Source organism: Thermobia domestica, chromosome 5 (genome assembly GCF_964235325.1).
Source record: "Thermobia domestica chromosome 5, izTheDome1.hap1.1, whole genome shotgun sequence".
In the NCBI taxonomy this organism is placed as follows: domain Eukaryota; kingdom Metazoa; phylum Arthropoda; class Insecta; order Zygentoma; family Lepismatidae; genus Thermobia; species Thermobia domestica.
This window is the reverse complement of record NC_137458.1, coordinates 62286873-62308101: the sequence shown is the minus strand read 5'-3', so window position 1 is coordinate 62308101 and position 21229 is coordinate 62286873.

Sequence of the window (21229 nt, the reverse complement as noted above, 5' to 3'; positions counted from 1 at the left end):
ACCAAGGGCGCCGATCCCGGGGGGCCGAGGGCCCCTCCAAAGCTCATGTATGCCCCCGCATTGTATTTATGAATATACAATATTTGGCATAATTTTTTTTTGAATGCAATTTGTCTTAAAATCCTCATATATATGCCTGCTGCATCTGAATGCCCCCCCCCCCAAATTTACAGAGAAATCGGCGCCCTTCAATTATTCGACGTGCGGTAGTAAATTATTCTGTTGCTTTTGTGTAATTGTGAGTCCTGTAAGGGGCATAAGCTTGGCGGAAACGTTGGAAAAACACATGGGAGAAGTTCTCGTGGTAAGTTTCATTTATGTTATTATTTGTAGTAGATATTACTCAATAATATTTACGCTTTATAGCCTTACAAGAAATTCCGTGTGTTTTTATGAGATTTCGTTTATTACATCATAATAATAGCGAATGGTGAAGGTATAGAATATATCTTAGGTTACAACCAATTACAAATGTAGTTACAGGAGAATGTTTCTTGCGTCACTTCTGTTTGTTTTTACGACGTTTGCTTGTAGTGATTTTTCTTCAGATAAAAAGATTTTAATTGGATGTTAGAAACATATTGATAGTATGTTTTGTTTGGTCGGTGCTCAGGGGGAAAGAGGGTGAATACAACCACACCAGTATGTTCCAGTTTACAAGTGTAGAAAAGAGTAAAGCTTTCAGTGCATTATTTAGTGTCTCTTCCTCAGTACATTCTCCAGTGCAAACCTTTTCAATGCATTATGAACTGATATTGTAAACACCCCAGTGTTGCCAATCTTGGTGGGAAAATTATCGTATACGAAGCTCATTTGACTCATATGTTTTCTTTATAGGCTGTATTTAAATTCGCTGGTGAATTAACAAGTTTCATTACATATGTAGCTTATTATTCAATACGAATACATGATTCGATTTGAATATTTGTATCTGTAGTTCTGTAGACATATTCTTGCATTAGTGTGGGTCTAAAAAACCTATTTCTTTCAAATCTGATTCTAATAGTGCGGAAAAGTTGGACCATCTATCAAAACGTGTAAGTTTTTTTTTTTTTTTTTTTTTTGAAATCGCGTAATATCTTCAGTTCGCTCCAGGTTAAAGTTTTACTAAATTGTCAAAAATCGTACATTTTTGGAACACCCTGTATAGAACAGGTTGCTTTTGATAGTTGTAATAGAGCGCTAATTCTCAAGTAGGCATGTAACAATACACAGGAGAAAAGAAAATCAACATCGGATAATATCTTCAGTTCTTGCTCTAAGGTCAAAATCTCATGAAATTGTAAAAAATTGTACTTTTTTTGGAACACCCTGTATAAAATAGTTTATGTTGTTATAGCCCAAATAGGGCTGTTATATTTTTCCCAACCATGCGGAAATATTGAGAAAAAAGAAAATAGAAATTGAATAGTATCTTCAGTTCGTGTATTGGAACTTAAAAATCGAAAATTTTACGAAAGGCATCATTTTCTATATTTTCGATCTGAGCGTGCAGCTCTTCGCTCATTTCTGATCTTAGAAATGACCCAGAACTCACCACGAGGAGGTGGCTGTACTTCAAGTTCCACCCACACCCTTCCCAACCACCCTACCATTGTAGAAGTTTCAAAATATTTCTTTTGTATTTCGGGCATAACTTTAAAATCAGACTTGTTACTAAAATCTGACATTATAGAACATGACAAAAGTGTGGTCCAAATAAAACCATCTCTGCTTAAGGAGCCACACACTTTTGTAGCAGCCTCTGTTACAAGTTTAACACATCTTTCTACGGACTGCGTGTGACATGGAAATTTTACGTAGTCAAACTCTGGTAGTTCTTTTGTCTTTAGAAATGACAAAATACTCGCTGTTGTTACATGGGCCGTTATTGGTGGTGATGAAAGTTTACACGTTGACCAATCTATCAATTCCGTATAGTCAGTTGCTTCAAAATTGAGATCAGGTGGTAAAAAATTTCTCAAACTTTTACCTGATGGTGGTTGATTCCTCGATTTCAACAATTTTCTAAAAGCTAATTCCCTTATGTGTTTCCGTTCATCCATCGCCATGGCCAAAATAAGGTTTTCAGTGTGCGCAAAAAGAAAGCGTTTCGCTGTATTACAGGACCGATAATTTCTAGTAAACTTTCCGGTAGATATCGTGATGTCTGAATCAATTTAAACGCATGTTTTGCACCATCTTTTACAGACGAATTTTGTTTAATAGCAAACCAAGCTGGTGCATATGTTTTTAGAATTTAAGTCGCCAATGTCTTCAGCTCAAACGAAGAATCTTCCGTCGAAATATATAACCTTAAAATACGATTCGATATAGTAAGCCACCTTGAATGACTTATTGGGCCTGGATCCTTTACTGCAAGATTACTTGGACACTCGCCGCTGTTTATAGCTCTAACAATATCAAGAAGGTATTTTTGGTCTTTGCTCAGGTCATTTTCTTTTACGGAGATATCTTCGGTCTGAATATTCTCATCATATCCAACAACAGGAAGCTGCTCACAGTGTTTCAATTGTTTGCCGATAGTTCCAGAAAATGATTTGGGGACTGAAGTGTCACCATCTAAGTACTCGAAAAGATGTCTGAAAGGTAACTCATTAAAATGTAATAAACAAATGAACCACTGGAGTGGTCTTTCAAGTTTGTCCTCAATATGTATTATGAATAATCCCACTTTTCCATCCTTTGACCACTGTCCCATCACAGCCGATAGCAACAAGGTCATTTAAGTCCACGTCTTTGTCACTTAAATAAGAAAGTATACTCTCAGATATATCCTTTGCAAATCCAGTTCTAGGCGTTATATGGCCAATGAACAGACTATCAGGCTCCTGAAGTAAGGATATATGATCTTTTCTTATTCTGCGATACATTTTATTGCTTATCTTTTCTTGTGCCAGAGTTTCATCTTTCCTACCATCAAAGTATATAGCTTTAGGGCACATTCGATCTCTATTTTGTAATGCGCTACTAATTTGCTGCTTTTCTCGTCTAATTTTATTTTTATCTATAACCAAGGACTTGTCGCGTTCTGTAATTAAACCAACGTCTTCTAGGACACTAGAAGCAACTGCTGCGTTCGCTCTGTCCGATAAACGGAATCGATCACTTGCTAAGGCTGTAGCAGTCAGTTTCAATCGCATCTGTTGTTGTGCTGGGGAATATTCTGCCTGCATACTTTCTTCACTGTTATGTTTCACTGTCTCCGTATTCTCCTCGTCCAAACAAATCTCAGAAGACGTAGTGTCCTCTTGATCCTGAACAGTAACAATTGCAGCTTCGTGTTCCTTTCTCTCTTCCTTCTTTCTAATTCTTGTAGTTTCCTTCCTGTCGACGTTACCGATGGAACAAAGTCTTTGCGTTCTTTGATCATGAAGAAATTTTCGTTTGATAACGAGTATCTTATTTTCCTTTTTGCAATTACAGTTCATCACAATTGGGCATATGCAAAGTCTTTTTCTTCTGTTACAAGAACACTTGAATGTTATATGGCATTTGCAGGAAGATATATCAAATAGTTTACTGTTTGCATGAATGGTGAAATTTTTCACTTTATTTCTAAACGAATCTTTCCCTATATCATGATTGTGAGATTTTCTTAGTGCGTAGTATTTATCAAGGTAAGATTTTATCATTTGAACCACTCGCGTATGTGTCACAGTTGGAATAGACGCCTTCTTGTATAATAGTTCAATTTGTGTAGCTTCAGACACTGTGGAGAAAGAACATTTTTTCCGCGACACAGAAGCTACAGATAGTTTATATGATTCTTTAAAACACGACCTTAACACATGTGCATAAGTTGGTAAACTATTTTCACTTAGTTTTTTAGGCAATCCAAATATAATACAGCCATGAGATTGTCTTGTTTTTTAGCAAGTTTTTTTTATGCTCCATTTCGGTTCTAATACGGTTTCACATGCACAGTGCACACACAAAAAGACACCGAAACTCTTCCAGAACAATGATAACTTCGAAATAACGCCAATTCGCAATACTAAACACACCCGTACAAGCACAAACCAAACATTCAAACAACTCGACAAGAACTGCCTAAATGAGACTTCAAAGCATAGACTAGCACATTGACGCCGGTTTGCGCGTCGTACTGTCGCAACAAATAAATCAACTTGGCGCCAAAAGTGTCAAATGATCTAGTACAATTAATCAAAAGCGCGTTTTAAAATCCAAGGTAATACAATCATTTCGAGTACAGATTAGTAAGCAGAAATAAACTGATTTCTGAAGAAAAAAATATATACATTTTACAAATAGGGATATGAAACACTGTGGAATATCTATTTTTGGTGAAGAATGTATTCGACCTCTTTTTTTGTGTGTGTGCGTGTGCCTGTTTCTACATACTTGAAGAAAATCACAGCCCTATTAGGGCTATAACAACATAAACTATTTTATACAGGGTGTTCCAAAAAAGTACGATTTTTTTACAATTTCACGAGATTTTGACCTTAGAGCAAGAACTAAAGATATTATCCAATGTTGATTTTCTTTTCTTTTGTGTATTGTTACATGCCTACTTGAGAATTAGCGCTCTATTACAGCCATCAGAAGCAACCTGTGTTCTATACAGGGTGTTCCAAAAACAGTACGATTTTTGACAATTTGGTAAAACTTTAACCTGGATGCGCGAACTGAAGATATTACGCGATTTCAAAAAATTACACTCACACGTTTCGCTAGATGGTCCAACTTTTTCGCACTATTAGAATTCGATTTGAAAGAAATCGTTTTTTTCGACCCACCCTATCTTGCATACGTGGCGTACCTCAGCAATATATTTTATTTTTAATTTTATGTAATCTATGAAGATGTACTTACTGAGAAAGTGAATTATAGGTATTACAATGTATTAACAAAAGTACTTCCTCTTTTACAGCTCTCACAGCAGAAATAGAATTAACTCTGCTCTTTTACCCTTCCGACTCCGAGTTTGGAAACAGTGACGACGATAACAAATTCGAAGTGATGAGTAACACACGATCCAGAAGTGTTCACAAAATCCAGAGACATTTGATTTGGGTGAACGTGTCGTTTTTAAATTGTGTGACAGTTTAACATATGCATTCCAAAATATGTGTATTTGAAGACGGACTCGAAACTAAAATCCTGGAGTAGAGGTATCTACGATCAGGTGGTTGGAAACGATGATACGGTAATAATAGTAAAATGGTTCGACAATCGATCTGTGCTCGTTGCTTCTTCGAATATTGTGGTGAATCCTGCGACGAATGTCGCCGCTGGCGCAAGAGTATTTGCAGGTTCCAATACCTGCAATTGTCAGAAATTACAACCTTCATATACGCAGTGTTGATATGTTAGGCCGTGTAATATGCAAGTATCGCATCAAATCAAGAACAAAAAATTAACTGTAAGATGTATTTCGTCAATTTTGTGGCAGCAGCAGCGTGGATTGAATACCGTGAAGAGGCTAAACGCCACCAAATGCCAGGAAAAGACATTCTTGATTACTATGAGTTCAAGCTATCAATTACATAAGATCTGAAGTGCAAGTTCAAAAGAGGATTCCAGTGATGATGAAGACGTTAGAAGGAAACGAAAATAGAGGCAAATTGTTCCTGTACTCCTAAGAAAGCAAGATCACGCCATGAAGAACGTATGCCAGAATATAATCTCGAAAAACAAGCTACTAGGTCAAATTTCAGAATGGAAAATTGCAGGGGATTAACATTTGTACGATGCTCATCTTGTCACGTATACCTATCTTTTACCAGTGGAAGAAATTGCTTTACTGCATTCACAAAATATAAACAACATATTTACGAAGTTGAAAATATAATTAAAACAATTAAAATTATTCAGTGTAACCCTTTAGAAATAAGAAACTCCTTACTTTTCTGGATTTATTATTGGAATACTTCTACAATAAGTGTATATTGTAATATTTAACTTGTTTATTTTATTTGTTTCGAATGTAATCGAAATTTAAATATTGTATAGACATGTAACCATAACATTGTTTCTTACCATTTTCACTATAGACATGTATAACTGCTAATCTAAATTGGAGGCAAGGAGTTCATGTATTTGCTTGGTTGAGACCTAAGGTATCAAACATGTTACCCTACTGTGTGACACACCCACAGCGTTTATTCACCAAATGACCACTTTTTTTTTTAACTTTTTGGTCATGAATGGCCAATTTAGTTACAGTCGTCAAAATTTTTACCTGCTATCACAGCCTCAGGTCTGAGAGGTTATATAACAAGCAACAGTGCGCTCTGGCGAATGAATAAATACGACGACCAATCAGGTTATGCATGCAGACTGCCCTGAAACAAGGGTCTCTAACAAGTGCGTTTAGAAAGTATGTAAATGACCCATAGAATCTGGGTAAAACTGGCTAAACTTATGTAAAATTATAGATATGTATTTTGCTAAGCAAAAGTCCTTCTAATTTGATCATATTTACTTTAAAGACACTGTAATGCATTCCTTGAATGTCTCAGACAAATCTTTTCTACCTCAAAATATTTTGCGCTCCCTCATTGACAAGATGTACTAACAACCTATTGATTGATTTCCTTTCCATTTCTTGTGTTTCCCGGAATAACGTCCAGGCTGGGTAGGCGGGACCTGGAGCGGCATACAGCCAAAGGGTCACATATTTAATTCCCTCCTCCTCTTTATAAGTTACAGAATAAATTAATTTATTTTACTAGAAATCTCCATGTGCTGAGCGTTACTCCATTATAGGTTATAATATACTTTACCCTTTCTTGAGCGATTTTGCAGTATCAATGTGTATTTTAAAAAATGAAAGTTTATTTAGCTGCAACTAAATTGTAAAGGTAAAGTATACGCAATCCATTCGTTGTGATTTACAGTTAAATCTAAAAGCTCGATCAAAATATAAGCTTTTATTCGTGTATTGAAATATAATGTGTAACAGCACTTTCAAATTCAGTAAGTAGAAATATATTAGATATCACATTACATGTTTAGGGGAGAGGAGAGATCAGTTCCTTAAGCATAACCAAGAACGGATGAGTGTGTTATAATGCGGTTCTCAAGAACTTTCCGAGTTTAGAAGAAGAACGGAACGAAGAATTTTTGAATTTAGAAAAGGAGTCTTTGTGGTGTCTGAAGAAATAGAAAAGTTACCAACTACGTACTTTCGTTAATATAAACGATTTTATTGCCTGTGAAGATGGTAACTATGTACTTTGCCGCATCAGCTAGAGGGCAGAAAAGACAAAAAAGGGTTTCAGTAAATGGAGGAATACAGGATGGGAGAGAAACGATTGAAAAAAATAAAAAGAAACACAGGAATACAGCGCTTTCATTTTGTCTTGTATAACATGATTTAATAAACGCACAGTTACATATAAAAAGCCCGTTTTTTGTTCGTGTTGAAAGCAAACCTAACTTTGAATGTTGCCTCAGTGGATGTTTTCATTAAAGTCCTCTTTCCTATTTCAAACAGAAAAAGAAATTACCATTTTTTGTAAAAAAAAAAAAAAAAAAAAAAAACTAGTTCTATGATGCAGTGCTTTTGTGTCCGTGCATCTGCAGGAAAAATGTCATGAACTGCAGGAACTCGTATGCCGTATAGATAAATAACAATGTGTCCTTTACATTTAGCCTCAGGCTGGGCATCTGATCACTACTTTGTGATTAAATTATAACTAAAACAATACTTTGTAATAAAGACAAATATTTTCAGAATGTTAAACGAACAATTATATATATATATATATATATATATATATATATATATATATATATATATATATATATATATATATATATATATATATATGTGTGTGTGTGTGTGTGTGTGTGTGTGTGTGTGTGTTCAGAAAATTGTATCGATTCTGGACCGCTCGCCCACTCGTCTGTTTGATCGGTGTTGCACTTTTAATTTTACCCATTTGAAACGGGTCGATCCGATAGTACCGATTGACCCGTTAGTCTTGTTTAGATCGTTTGATATGTTGGATTCGTCTCTAGGCCGTTTTAATTCTTTGGATCGTTTAACCCGTTTGACTCTTGGACCAGTTTGGATCGTTTGACCCATTAGAATCTGTGGACAGAGTAGAACCTGTAAACCTATTGAGTACTTGAGATAAACACAAACAAACTAAAAGTGGGGGAAATTTACGATTTTATTTTTCAGCATTATATTTTTCAAAGATGCCCACTTTTCACTAACTTCATTCAAACTCATGCTCACACAGGGCCGTCTCATGCATACAGACAACCTAGGTGCCTGCCTAGGACAGAAACATTTAGGGGTGGAATGGCAGGTATTGTTTTTATGTGCAGTTTATCAACATTAGCCAAAGCGTACGTGCGCCAGCGCCCTACACATTTAGGAAGAGAAAGTTAATGAAAAGTGGGATCACCCAAGATCGATTACTACTCACCTATATGCAGCGGCGGAACGTCTATCAGGCCATAGTACGTTTCCGTTTTCCTACTGTTCATTCTATGACTAAAGATCTCCTGTATTATCTGAATATCCAAACTCCGGATGCTCGCAAAAATATCACTGACCTAAAGTTTCTACATAAGGTACTAAATGGAAGCTTAAAGTCTGAGCTCTACTTCAAGAATTATCCCTTCACATTTGTTTAAGCATTAAATAAATCAAAACTTACTCTCAATGCCTCTCTCTATAGTATTGATAAGTAATCTATAAGCCAGTTATTTGTTGGAAACACTTAAATTGTTGCGGCCTTTGGAATGAAATTTTCCTAATATAACCACAGGACAACAGGAAATTAAAGTTTTATTGTAATGTAAACCATGTTATATCCGTTGTAAATAAATATATTATAAACCAAAGGATGGTAAAGACAATGCAAAGACGAAGTTTCTTAATTGATTTTTAGTTATTTTGAATTTGTATAATTATTCTGTCAAAAGCTGAGTAGCTTAAAAGATGTAGCACCAAATATCCACCTCTTCCACCTTTCCTGCTCTATACTGTCAATTATTCCAAGGTCCTTCTTTCACAGAGCACCACATTTATATAATCAGATAACAACTGACGCGGGCATCTTTTAAGCTACTCAATTATTATACAAATTCAAAATAACTAAAACTGAATTAGGAAACTTCGTCTTTGCTTTGTCTTAACCATCCTTTGTTTTATATTTACAATGGATATCGACATGGTTTAGATTACAATAAAACTTTAATTTCCTGTTGCCCTGTAGTTATATTAGTAAAATTTCATTCCAAGTGCCACAACAATATAAATGTTTCTAAAAAATAATAGGTTTATAGATTACTTATTAATACTATAGAGAGAGACATTGGGAGTAAATTTTGTTTTATTTAATGCTTAAACAAATGATAACAACGTGATGATGCGGTGAAAATGTCAGAGGTGATTATGGAGGCGCACTGTGATTTGGGATTGAGGAAGAAGGAGATTATGGAGGCGCAGACATGTTTTTCGCCGAGGGTATAAAACATTCCAGAGCCATCCCTGTGCTCACATCATTTCGATCTCACGCTCACTCGACCTCACACTCACATGGTTAACCAAACATCATGCTCACTCGAACTCACGCTCACAACATCGCTTCAACCTCACCTCATAGCGTCATCTCAACATCACGCACGCTCAACCTCACACTCACATTTCAACATCACGCATACTCGATCTCACCCTCATATCCTGATTCGCGTTCACACAATCTCACTTTCACTTCATGAGGGTGAGGTCAAGTGAACGTGAGTTCCGAACTCATGAGCGCCTTAGCAGAGAAATAGCAATAGAAAGTGAGAAGTTTCCTTGTATGGATTCAGTACCATATTGACATATTCCATCATCACCTTTATTACCAGGGCCCGGATTTTGTTGACAAGTCAACTTTTTTCTGTTACGCATAAGACAAGGCAAGTTCTAATAAAAACGTTATCCATCAACTCTAGGTTCTAAAAATATATTTTTTAGGGTCAACTTTTGGTCCCTTTTTGCCGTTTTGAAGTTTCAGGTCATTTTTTAATATTTTAAGGTAACTTTTAGGTCACTTATGGTCTTTTTATTCTTTTTCTTCTACATAAGGAAATCTTTAAATGAACACTGTTTACGGATGTGAAAAAGACGAAGATAAATAAATCTCTTTTCATGCTTCCTGACCATTGGGGTGGAAAAACTGCATTCTTAACAAGCTAATGAAAACTAAGCTGTAGCTGGTTGACGAAAGGTGGAGGTTGGTAGGTGGCCGAACGGATAGTTTTGGGTTGTTGACCACAAAAGATGTGATCATATGAATAACTAAAAATGGATTAGAAGGCGTACAAGGATTTTAAACAGGGTTTTTATCTATTATTCTCATGTAGTCTACACTTGCGAACTTTTATTGTTTAAGAGTGCTTCCTAGTTTCAACTCGGGAGTGAATTGACGCTTTCAGTACGTACAATGCCGTACAATGGACTGATCAGCGAACATAAATGATCATCGGACTGCAACTAACTGAAACAAAACTTTTTGAATATGAGTGACAAACGTTAATTAAAATCCAATGGATATTTAAAAAAAGTCAATGTTTTACGAAACAAACATTTAAGAAAACACAAGTTTTAAGGTCAATTTTTGTGAATTTTAGGGACATTTTACAGGAATTTTAGTGTCATTTTATAGGTCTAGAAACTTTTAGGTCAACAAGATCCGGGCCCTGGTTATTACTCTATTGCAAACGGAAGTGGAAGTGGGGACGGTATCACGACAATACGAGATGACTGTATACAGTGTCAATCGATCAATAGCACTCTTAGTTTTGATGTTGTCTCGAATCTAAAATCATCATCCCGGTCTCGTCTCGATCAACAAATGCTTCTCTTGATTTTGGTTGCTTTCTCAAGGCCAACGCTCGATCTCGTCTCAATAATATCGAAATGAATTGTGTGAAGCTAAAATCGGGATTTAATCGAGTAGCAACACACATTTAGCAATGTTTCATTTATTATCCATTGCATTGGTGATTAACACAAAAAATCACGTTTACTATCGTAACACATGTTGGCAAACCAGTTAATGATTGTAATTTCTTGCATTCTATAATTACACATTTTTCTTTCAATAGTAGACAATGAAATATATATACATTTACAGATAAAATCATAGTTACCCCTTAAGGTATTAACGGATTGATTGCATTAACAAATGCGACTGAGATAATCGCTCTGGCTATCTGTTGCAAAAGATTGAATTCAAAAATTCGCTTTCGTGCAACAGTTATTGCGTGAAGTAACGGAAAACGTGAGTCACCGTTGCCTATGAAAATGTTAATGAATTAACTTCACTACCGAACTTGGGCGAGATAATTGTTCTAGCTATATTTCGTAAAACACATAATTCAAAAAAAAATATGCTTTCGTTTAAAAGTTACCGTTAGATTAACGGGCGAACGTAAGTTAAAGTTACCTGTGAGAATATTAACAGATTGACTAAGTTAATCAACTTGGGTGAGATAATTGTTTTACCTATCTGTTTGAAAAAAAAAATTGAATTCAAAACTTTGCTTTCGTTCGACAGTTATTGCGTGAAGTAAGGAAAAATATATGTAACCGTTATCCGTGGAAATGATAAAATAAATTGACTTCAGTAAAGAACATGGACCAAATGATTGTTCTAGCTATATTTCGTAAAACACAGAATTCAAAAATATGCTTTCGTTTAAAAGTTACCGTTAGATTAACGGGCGAACGTAAGTTAAAGTTACATGAGAGAATCTTAACGGATTGACTCCATTAACGAACTCGGCCGAGATAATTGCTGGAAATAGAATTAAAATTTTTACTTTCATCAAAAGTTATCGTTAGATTAACGGGCGAACATAAGTTAAAGTTACATGAGAGAATCTTAACGGATTGACTCCATTAACGAACTCGGCCGAGATAATTGCTGGAAATAGAATTAAAATTTTTACTTTCATCAAAAGTTATCGTTAGATTAACGGGCGAACATAAGTTAAAGTTACATGAGAGAATCTTAACGGATTGACTCCATTAACGAACTCGGCCGAGATAATTGCTGGAAACAGAATTAAAATTTTTACTTTGATTCAAAAGTTATCGACTGAAGTAACGGGCGAACATAAGTTAAAGTTACATGAGAGAATCTTAACGGATTGACTCCATTAACGAACTCGGCCGAGATAATTGCTGGAAACAGAATTAAAATTTTTACTTTCATTCAAAAGTTATCGACTGAAGTAACGGGCGAACATAAGTTAAAGTTACATGAGAGAATCTTAACGGATTGACTCCATTAACGAACTCGGCCGAGATAATTGCTGGAAACAGAATTAAAATTTTTACTTTCATTCAAAAGTTATCGACTGAAGTAACGGGCGAACATAAGTTAAAGTTACATGAGAGAATCTTAACGGATTGACTCCATTGATGAACTCGGCCGAGATAATTGCTAGAAACAAAATTAAAAATTTTTACTTTCATTCAAAAGTTATCGACTAAAGTAACGGGTGGACGTAAGTCACCGTTAGCCGTGAAGATGCTAACGGATTGACGTTATTAACGGATTCGGCCGAGATAATTGCTCTAGCTATCTGTTACAATCTTTATAAGGAGCACTTGCGTGATCCTAATAGTAGAAATATGTATTAAACATTCATTTTTATATTTTGAATTCACTTAATAGTAATAAGTAATATAAATGTATTTCACTGCTACAAACCATTTTTTTCTCTCATTCAGTTAATGCGACAAAAAATATAGATATATCGATTTGCCATTCCAAAAGTTAAAAAGACATTATTTAACAAACATTGATCGTTGCAACGAAAGGCCCTTCATAGTCAGACGGGAAATCTGAAACGTCGAGTTCAACGCACAAGTCTAAGAAATGACACAATTACCGTTGTGTACAGAACCAAAACATGACCGTTTCCTCAACCACTAATATCGATTCTTGCATTTTTTTTTTATTTGCTACTTGTTTTCATTTCTCAAAAGAAAGTCTGTTATGCATTATGAATGAATGTTTGTCAGTCGTCTGTTCTTTAAAGCAGGAAATTTTTCATGTTTTCTTTCTTCTTGTTCTTTTCTAAGAAAGCATAAAACTCTTGTAATTAGGGAATACGCAGGGAGTGAGCTCTGCGGGTCCAGATGCCCCCAAAATCCCCACTTTCCTCTAAATTTCCTTTAATAAGTCTGTATAATGGGAATTCATAGTTAAATTTTTGAAGCCGAAAGTTTACAGTTTAATGGAATGTTAATATATTAAGTGATCTCTGTGAATGTTAGAAGAGTTGGTAAATTTGTTTCAAAAATTTCACTATGAATTCCCATTGGAAAGACTATCAAATCCCTACACAAAAGTGTTCCATTTCTTTACAAGTTATTTTTTTTATGCACGCAATTTTTTAGGTGTGACTTATGACGAAAAACCAAACCAAGAATTTTAGTTCGATATAACTCTATAATGGCGCTGTTCCTCAAGCCAAAACTTACTGAAAATTACCCTTTTTTTAACACATCGTTACAATGTCTCTTTTCTTATCTATATCAACAGCGCGTGCCTTATTATTTCCAATAAGAATTCAAAATAACAAATTTCATGTCGCTAACAATAAGTGATTAAGAGATATGGACATCTTACCATAATAATTGAAATTTCCATCTCTTTTTTTCCTTCTTACCACTTCTCTTCCATTCTAGTTCATACGACAAAACGCAGAAACACCCGCCTAATTATTTTAAATGGAAAGTCCATATACCAAATTTCATGGCGCTAACACAGAGAGATTTCGATAAGTATTCCATATTAATATTCGAAGGGTAATGGTCGAAACGAGCATGTAGGTACAGTAGGGTCCCGAAAACTCGGTGTAATATGGACCGAAGGGTGGCCGAATTTGTAAAGATGCCGGGTTATCGGGAATAATATTTCTAAACCTGCCAAAACCTACCATATTGACCATGTGTTGTAATTGACCGTCTTGGCAAGCATTTACTAACCATTTACCAAACAATTCAACTGACACCGTAGACAGTACAAAAGAAGTAGATAAAGTTATGATGTTCGAAGTATATAATGGACGGCAAATTATTCCTTCGTCAACATAGATTTTATGGATTAACACATTTTTCTACTTTATTTTTACAATATAAATTCTTTACCACGCTGACCATTCATCTGCATGGGGCTACGTATAGTATACCACCATTCCGGATTTTGACAGAACAGTCCTAATTTCATACAAAATGTCCCGCGTCACAATGTGGCTCAGTCAGGACTTTAAAATGTCCCGATTTTCATATTTATTGATGAAGTTGGAAAAGAAGTATTATTATTATTATTATTATTATTATTATTATTATTATTATTATTATTATTATTATTATTATTATTATTATTATTATTATTATTATTATTATTATTATTATTATTAGAGTAAAGCTCCGATTATCTGCGAGTGCCGCTATTCTTTTACAACCTGCTGCAGTCGTGTTGAATAATTTTTCATATGTATTGTGCTGCTAAAATGTCTTGAACCGTGGCAAAAATGCGAACTAAAGCTCACACCCTCACACACTCAAGCGTTGAGCTAATAAGGGTTCAGCTGTTGTTAAGCGAGAAAAAGCGAGTGGAATTCCTTCAGCAGATAGCAGCGCTTGCAACGAAAGACTAGGGATCAAGTCAATGTGGTATATCTATAGTCGCTGTGGACTGACATCCCACATACAAGTAAGTATTGTATATTCTAAGCTATAAAAATAAATTGCATTGTAAAAATCAATATTTCCAACAGTAGTGCAGGTTTCAAAGTGCAACTCTATTTTGATAAGCGGAAGCCGATTGTTGGAAGGTATGAAAAACGGGAATTGGGAAGAGTGATTTGCATGGTAGTAAATTACATTTATTGTTCACTGCGGAGTGAGAAAGTCCGCGGGCGACCACTGGAGGGTTAATTACGAAACAAAAAGAAAAAAATGGGAAAATACAATAGACCGTACAGCGCAAAGATCGAAAATTACTGACAGGTTAACAGTACAATATTAGTTTTTGTTTACTGTTCTTTATTTTAGTGATTCTATATTTTGTTGTGTGTGTTTGCGCCTCATTTTTAATCTTTTTTCGGGTTATCCACGAATTTCCTTATCCGAGGTGCCATTGCCACTCAATTCCGCGGACAATCGAGGCTTTACTGTATTATTATTATATTATTGATACTTACTTTCAACATTATGATACAGACCCTTAAAAATAATGGTAAACTTTACAACAGCGCCAGGAAGGTAGCAATGTGTCTGGCAACGGGAAGTCTAAGCTCAATTTGTTAATTGGTGAAGATCGATTTCTCAAGGCAGCGCCAAGTAACCAGAAATATATATTTAAATGTGAGCAACAGTAATAGCAGCAGTTGACCTGGGAGTGTCAGTAGTTGAAGCAATAACAAATACAAATGGTAATGTTCCCAGAACAAAAATTATGTTAAATTATATTAGGATAGTTCACTATTTCTATTTCTTACTTTGCACGTTACATATAGGCCTATAATCGAAGTTAAATACTATTCGAATTAGCCGTATTTTGGTTATATATTATGTTGTTATAGTGCCTATATGATTTTAAATTGTATTAGTTTCCTTTTTTCAATTACACTTCATTCGCTCTTCACTATACAAAAACTGATAATACATTATAAAGGAAGAAGAAACGCTGGTACTTCTCTCCTCCGCCCTTTCGAATAGCTGCTTGAAGTATCGCCTACATTTTGCTTTGGAAAGGTGGCTAACCACATGAAGCGTCCTAACATTTTGCTTTGGAAAGGTGTCAACTCTACCTACGTAGAGTTTGCTAAGTGGGATGCTAGGATAGTTCTGTGCTCTCGTAAGCTCTCTCTCATGGTACCATCTTTATTTAAAATAGTTGATCATGTATAAAATTATCCACCTTTCATAGCAACGTTTACATTTTTATTTTTTCCTTTCTAAAATTTCAGTGATACAATGATCCGTCTCTCCTCTTGGACATTCTTGAATCTATTATTTATTTAAAACGAGAAAGAAAGAAAGAAAGAAAAAGAAGCACACAACTTGCACTTGAAAATAGAAAACTTACTGTACCTTGTTTAATCGAAGTTATTATGGGTCCACGACACTGTAAATAAAAAAAAAAGTCAATTTCTCGAAACTTGTTTCTAAAATAAATTTAATCTCATAAATTAGTTTTTCAGAAGCTAGCTAAATCGCTGTTTTTCAGCCACAGTGATCTGGGGATACTCTATTTACTGAAAATTATTTGTTATACAGGGTGTTTCAAAATGAACAAAAAATTAATTTAGGGGAGTCATGTTGCAACTGTACTAACTCCTGAGGATTTGCTGACATCCAGATGCGAACATTATGAGTGTTCACATTAGCACTTAGGTGAAATGTCTATTTATCACTGAAGACAACACGATCCAGAAAATCTCCATCGTCATGGAGCAATATTTCATTTCCAAAATTGGCACGTAAACCGTAGTCTGTAGGCTTTAGACCTTGTAGCAACTGCAAACGATAAGGATGTAGTTGTGAGCATCTTCTTAAAATTCTGGACAGTAACTACAGATTTAGTTTGTACAAAATTAAAACACAAAAAGCTTTCGGCTCATTAGTCGCCATCTTTGCTACTAGCACTATCTAACGGCAGACAGAAGAAATAGTGCATGTGCATGCGTGCGTACAAAACTGTTCGAGCACTCTTCCGTTTGATGTGTTATTATAACTGTAAGTTAATTGAAATGTATACTACAAAGCCTTAAGATCCCGATATTCATTTTGAAACACTCTGTATTTAATGAGGATCTCAGATTCACCACTTAGTGATTCTTGTTATTGTTATTATCTAGGTATTATTATTCAAACTTGAAACCAAGCTAAATCAAATTTCTCGAGCTCACAGCTGGTAATTTGTCATTTGTAGTCTGCTTTCAAGATAACATTTACTTTCCAACTAAACAAACAACCAAATTTAATTTGCTTCAAGAGTATTCCATCGATCTAATGATAATAGTTAAATTAGCTTTGTTTTTAAATGATCTTTACAAATAACCAAGAAATGTTAGCTTTAGAGCTTAAGCAGTGTGTTTAATAAGTTCCGGGACTATCTCGGAGTAAAATGTTTAACGATGCCAGAAAACGTATTACCATATTAGTTTTCTATATCATTCTCACGGCATACACTTGCGAGATCAGAGGCTCTTAAACGCCCTGGGTAACAGGTGAGTTAACTTGGCCGCCGACTTGGAGCACAAGCAATGGTATTAGTGTCATTGATTAGTGCATCGTTTATGTTCGTTTGTGCATGAAACCCCATCGTTTATGCTTGATTAGTCTCGTTTCTGAGATATAAGCGAAAATCTGAAAACAGAGTAGGAAAGTGGATATAAATTTTTGCTATTTCTTTTTAAATAAAATGCTTGGATTGCCACCCCACTTGAAGCACGAACGATGGGATTAGTGCCATTGGTTAGTGCATCGTTTGTGCACAAACCCCATCGTTTTGGGGTTTTGTATACAAACAATCACAAACGATGCGCTAACCAATGACACTAATCCTATCGTTTGTGCTTCAACTTTGGGGGACAAGTTCCGGCCTCTCTAGGCAAGTCGTATACTGACATGCTGTTCAGCGCTGCCATCACATTCATCTTTCTTTATTTCGTTGTCAGTGTTGAGGGAACGGAGCAACTACACTGCAGTCATGTCTTGTTTTAAATGCAGTAGAGCCGCGATTGAACATACCGAATGATGCAGAACGCGCCGAATGATGCAGAACATACCGAATGATGCAGAACGCACCGAATGATGCAGAACATACCTAATGATGCAGAACGCACCGAATGATGCAGAACATACCGAATGATGCAGAACGTACATGGACATAATTGTCTTAGTCGAAGCAAAGTGTACCATCTGACACCATTTTTTTGTGCATCAGTTTTTTTTAAAACCAAAAATAAAGCCAGAATCCTTGAATACTCCTTACATTTTCCTTATTTCGTCACAGTGAACATCAAGCTCTTCTCTAAGCTCAACAGCGCAAATCTGTCTTCAACATTGGGGGAGACAGGTAAGATCGATATTCAAAATATTTCTGTAGCTGAGAAACAATGCTGTGGAGGATCAGGGGTGCAGAGTTGTCTTCAACATTGGAAGGCGGGCAGATTTGAGGCTTATTCTGAGTGGACATTAATTTCATCTCATTTTCCTTTGTGGCAACCGGACACAATCAAATTTCTCCCTCAAAAAACACATTTCAAATCGGATTAATGAGGGGACATGTCCTCGGAATTTGCACTAGTACCTAAGCTCAAATATACTCTCAAGGAGAAGCGTTTTGAAGATGTTGCATCGATTCAAGCAAACTCGACAATCATGCTGAACAGCATTTCAGTAAATGATTTTCTTATTTCTTTGTGAAGCCTCTTCGACTGGCCCCGCGAGTTTCGTTGCGAGAAGGAAGTATGTAGAAAGCTAACGTGGTACTAAATGTGTCTGATTCATTAAGGATATTATTTCGATGTGGTTTCGGAACTTACTGAGCACATTGTGTATGACAGAAATGTCCTTAAATATTCTAAGCAGCTCAGAGACCATTTATGAGTTTTCACTTCTCTCTGCATTATTTGGCCAAGCATATAGTTTGCTTTCCATTGAAACCGCTACTTTTACAAAAAGGGATTCTTCACTTTAAGCCTGAAAATGTGTTTCCGATGTTCACAGTGTATCTAGGATACAGTAGTTATAGGTCTACGTGTAGCACTAATAGAATCTATTATAAATATTTTAATGTTATTAGAGGGTAACCACTTCAACTCAAAGGCATACCCGTTTCGCCAGCATTGTTCAAATTAAGTGCGTAATTCGCACATCTGCTTTAAATGGTGCACTGCGTGTTAATTGTTATAAATATTTGCACTATTTCCCCTGTGATACCAGTAATTAATAACAGAATGAACATAATATCTGTACCAAAAAGTTTTCAATTGACCCCAACTGCCGAAACAACATAGTTTAAAGTTGAAATATAGTCACTTCTCCCTCACTGTACATTAATAATAATATTAATAATAACATATCGAAGTGTTTGGTTGATTTGTTTGGGGTTTAACATCCTGTTTTAATATTGAAGCTATATGAGACCGGAACGGCGAGACTGCAACGATAATGTTCAAGTATACTTATACATTGTTCAGCGTAAGCTCTAAACTCCGATAAACAAAATATTTGTATCCTTCCGCTTGTCACAAATACGATTGGCTAGTGATGTATCACTCCCACTCCCCATGGGAAGAAGCAAATTATACACGTGCATTTTGACAATACTGTCTCGTGTTGTCCAGATACTTACAGCAGCAGCAGAAAAGAAAGAAAAGAAACTCTAAAGATTTTAAAAAAATGAATTTTGCTCGTAAACAATTGTTGATTAGTGAGTAAAGGTTTGCCTTGTTGGTGTTTCACCACAACACTCACAGAACCGAGATTCATGCCAGTCATCTTTCAGACTTTAAAAGCAGGACACCCGTCCACAGCATAGATGTTCATTTTACTTCGACCTCACTCACCCTCGCCCTCGCAGTAGCAGTTCGCCCTCGCCCTCGTTCTTCCTCGCCCTCTCGAATGGAATTCTTCATCGCCCTCGCGCGCCCTCACCCTCGCTGTCGTAACTTGTCCTCGCCCTCGCGCACCCTCGCCCTCGCCGTCGAAGCTTGTCCTCGCCCTCGCGCACCCTCGCCCTCGCCGTCGAAGCTTGTCCTCGCCCTCGCGCACCCTCGTCCTCGCGGCCAAAACTTTTCCTCGCCCTCGCGCACCCTCACCCTCGCCATCGAAGCTTGTCCTCGTCCTCGCGCACCCTCATCCTCGTTGCCGAAACTTGTCCTCGCCCTCACGCACCCTCGCCCTCTTCGTCGAAGCTTTTCCTCGCCCTCGCGCACCCTCACCCTCGCTGTCGAAGCTTCTCCTCGCCCTCGCACACCCTCGCCCTTTTCGTCGAAGCTTTTCCTCGCCCTCGCGCACCCTCATCCTCGCCATCGAAGATTGTCCTCGCCCTCGCGCACCCTCGCCATCGCGATAGGAGTTGTCCATTATCATCGCTCGCCCTCGCCTTTGTGCTCAAAACTTTTCCTCGCCCTCGCGCACCCTCGCCCTCATATCATTGAGGGCGAGGGTAATTGAGGGTGAGGAGGCCTCGAGAAGGCCTCCTTCGTGAGGATCAGAGCATCAATTATTCAACCTATTTGTTGAATTATTTCCTTATCGTCAGTGGCGGATCCAGGGGGGCGATCGGGGCGATCGCTCCCCCCCCCAGAAGAGGAAACTTCTTTATTTTATATATACAAATAAAACGCATCCCAGAGTTTGGAGCTCTTAAAAGTAGCTCTAGGTAACAGTATTACAACCCACTACCCCCACCAGAAGTCCATCCTGGGTCCGCCCTTGCTTAACATACGCCCTAAAGAAAGGAAACTAAACATATCATCGTATAACTTACTGTGGAACACCTAAAATGGAACAATTGTTACAATGGAGATCTCGGTCGATAGTGACGTTTACATCATTTATCAATAGTATCCAATGCCTTTACTTCAAAATGTTCCTTGAACTACGATGCAAGCATAAGTATTCAGCCACACAAGGGCGGCTCTCATGAGGGTGAGGGTGAAATCAAGGTTTGATGAGTGGCGGTAAAGTGACTGCCGCGAACTATCTGTCAGAATTTGACAGTCAACACGTTGGCCATCCCTGATGTATGTAGCGTAACTGAGGAATTTGAACAATACCATTTTTCGTGGCAATTAAAACGCAACTCCTGTAGCTTTCTTAACTGCACGGGAAGACAACTAATACGTACTCACGGAACGGCAAATATTTTATGGCACCATTTTCATTCTATGAACCTTAATACATACAAAAACTTTATATTTCCAAATGAAACTATATAGCGACATTAATGGTTCATTTCAAAAGTATGGGGGGGTAACTGTCCACCTTTGCCCTCCTAATCGCCGCCCATGCTATGATGTGTGGCACATTTGTGCGAAATTAATAATAATATGATTAAACTGTTTACCCACAACAAAATCCTGCTCGTTTTGCTGAAGTGGATTTTCCTAAGTTTTATATGTTTCATATATCCTACAGTTTTTTTCAGGCCTTTTTTTTTAATTTGTCCAAATTTATATTTCTCCTTTTACCACACAATCGTTCAATACTTGCACT